Source organism: Pocillopora verrucosa, chromosome 5, assembly GCF_036669915.1.
Source record: "Pocillopora verrucosa isolate sample1 chromosome 5, ASM3666991v2, whole genome shotgun sequence".
NCBI lineage: Eukaryota > Metazoa > Cnidaria > Anthozoa > Scleractinia > Pocilloporidae > Pocillopora > Pocillopora verrucosa.
In genome coordinates, this window is record NC_089316.1 from 12,270,161 (window position 1) to 12,272,931 (window position 2,771).

The 2,771-nt window shown below is 36.5% G+C and overlaps 1 non-coding gene across 1 annotated transcript; it reads left to right on the forward strand.

The window, feature by feature from the left end:
- The first annotated feature begins 1,744 nt into the window (after window positions 1–1,744).
- On the forward strand, window positions 1,745–1,817 carry Trnaf-gaa (transfer RNA phenylalanine (anticodon GAA)). Its single transcript has one exon. It is a non-coding gene; the product is annotated as a tRNA-Phe (tRNA).
- The last annotated feature ends 954 nt before the right edge of the window (window positions 1,818–2,771 follow it).

A 2,771-nucleotide genomic window follows, 5' to 3' on the forward strand; every position in this document is an offset into this window, starting at 1 on the left:
TGAATACTAAAAATTTCAGTAGCGTTGAAGCAACAACCCGCTTTTAACTGCTTCGCTGCCGCTGAAACAACGATTAGTGAAGATAGCACATAATTCAATATTTTCAATTCAACGTAAACGAAAATCTTTATAAATGGTAAATATTCACTTGTGTTGGAATCAATTACTGAGTGACTAGCTTATGATATAAATGCGGGAGGGGAAAACGCAACGCAAAACCTGAGCTCCTGTGAAAAAGTAATACCCAGACGTAATATAATAATAGCAACGGCTAATAAAATCATAAATAAATAAGGTAAGAGTGTTACCTTAGACTTTTTACAAATTGTAGTGATTTATGCCAATTAACGGTGGCGACAAGTAGGCGCACCATGTATATTTCATAGTCGCTATAAAGTAAATTTTGCCGGACTTTGAGTTCGTCTCAAGATAGAACAACACAAAAACACAAGGAAATTTTTACAGTAACTTTATAACCATCCTTTGGTCTTATGAAAGCTTGAAGCTCAGTAGATTGTGTCATATCGGTCATTGTTAAAACTGTCTTTGTTTTGATGTTACTTTTCGACATAGGAAAAGTATGTCGGACAAAAATATTCACCAAAAAATAAATGTTTCTTTTCCAGCTTCAATAACGACAGGGGATTAAGTTAAGATGATAAAACAAATGATTATGTTAACAGAAATACCGTAGGTCTAGTACATTCGTCACATGAGGTCACACACCTTGGGTAATATTCACGGTGAAAATTTGCATATTTGAGCGGTCGAACGAAAAAAGTTATTTCTCGAAAACTGAAATATATTTTCACAAAAAAACTACACCACAATTATTAGAATCTAGTGGGCTATAAAATATGAAAGTAGGAGAGGAAACGAATTTTGGGCGACTCGCCACAATATTTCAAATTTGCTCGATGGATGCTGACATCCTCTCTTAAATAAAACAAACGGTCACCGACTTTCCTAATCGTTAAGTGACTGCTAACACTTAGATATTGAAAACGTATATCTCCCTCACCTTCTGTGCAATCTTTACCGTGTAACCCGGTACGCAGACACATCTATACCCCTCACTGGAAAACCAGTTTGGCAGATCGCATTACTCGGGCATGGCTTCTTTATGCAAGCGTTCTTTATAAAGAAGCAAAAAGGGACAAGTCAATGCTATGTCTACGCAACTTAAAAGGCGAGAAGGGGAGGGTAAGGAGGTACACTAACATAGCCATTCTGAGGGCAGATGAATGGGACAACGAGAGTTTAAAATGATCACTAAGTGTTAGCAATACTTCCATGAAACTTTAACAGTACATGCTTTTTTTACAATAAAACAAATTAAACATACAAGTACTTGCTTTGTGAATAAATAGGTCACAAGTAATTAAAAGCAAATCAAGGAAAGGCAAATAATATAAAAAATTCGTAGATTAGGAATTAATCCATATTTAAAGGGCAATCGAATTCAGTCAAGGTTGTGATCGAGTCATGCTTATAAACGTATCTAGATGTTCGGTGAATATCGAAACTTCGGTGAGATAACGATAAGTGTTATTTTGTAAGCTACGTCTCCTTACCAATCGTGTTAAGTGCAAACAATGATAGCGGAAAGCACTTAACCTGGCTGTCGTGTATGCCAACTTGGAGCTGGTCATTATATTGGTTCCAAATAAACCCGTGAGGGAAAGAATTAATGGCTGTAAATTTATGAAAATCATATCTATGAACTGCGGACCAGCTCCCAGTTAGCTTGTTAGCTCAGTTGGTAGAGCGCTGCACCGAAATCGCAAAGGTCATGGGTTCAATTCCCGTACAAGCCTCAACTTTTTTCAGTCTTTATTTGCAATACTGCTTAAGTAGTCTTCATCAATGCGAAGATCGCTTTCAATTTTTTTTTTTTTTTAACCGCAGTTCACATATATGGTTTTTATACTTTTACAGTCAAACTAAAAAAGATGTGAATAAACCAGTAAAAAAATTGAATTGTGACAAAGACATACGGATAGGCCAAAAGAAGACCTCTATTATCCTCATCATTGCAACTATAAACACACCTTGGATCCACGATAGGTGCTGTTCGGAAATGACACCAGATCACTCGGGCGTTCAAAATGTGTAGCGTTATTCATCTCGCATTTGGTGATCGAGGGAGAATCATCGGATACTAGTATGTTATAGCTGACACAGTCGGGTTCCATGAAACACAATGCTCCACAGAAGTCCTTTGCGACGTTGTCAACTTCTTTTATCTTGTGGTTAAGCAGCCGTTTTCCTCTAAATGCAAGGGCAGCACTGAACTCCAGTTGAAGACATTGGTCTGTAGAAAAGAACGATAAATAATATATTTTCCGATAGGAAGTACATAATACCACTGATTACAAGGGAATGCTCTATTTGAGAAGGACACCGGATTTAGAGGTAGAGATAAAAAATAGGGAAGGGATGAAGTTAGAGAAATTGGTAAAGGAAACTGCAATCAGTGTTATACAAAAAGTGTTCGAATTTAAATCAACGAAAAATGTAATTTCTGACGTTTGAGTGACATGGGAACGAATTAGTCAGAAGTTAATATTCTGAAGGCACGTTGAAGAGGTTCGCATGGTAACACGGTAGTTTCGGATTATTTAAGCGTTTCGCGGGGAAAATTAAGTCATTCTACGTCGGTCAGTCTTAGGTTTGACCACTTTCTTTTTTTTTATTATTATTGTTTAGTTTAATTTTGTTTTACAACTCTCTGTAAAATATCACTGCTTTCATTAAATTTTCTGTGTGAT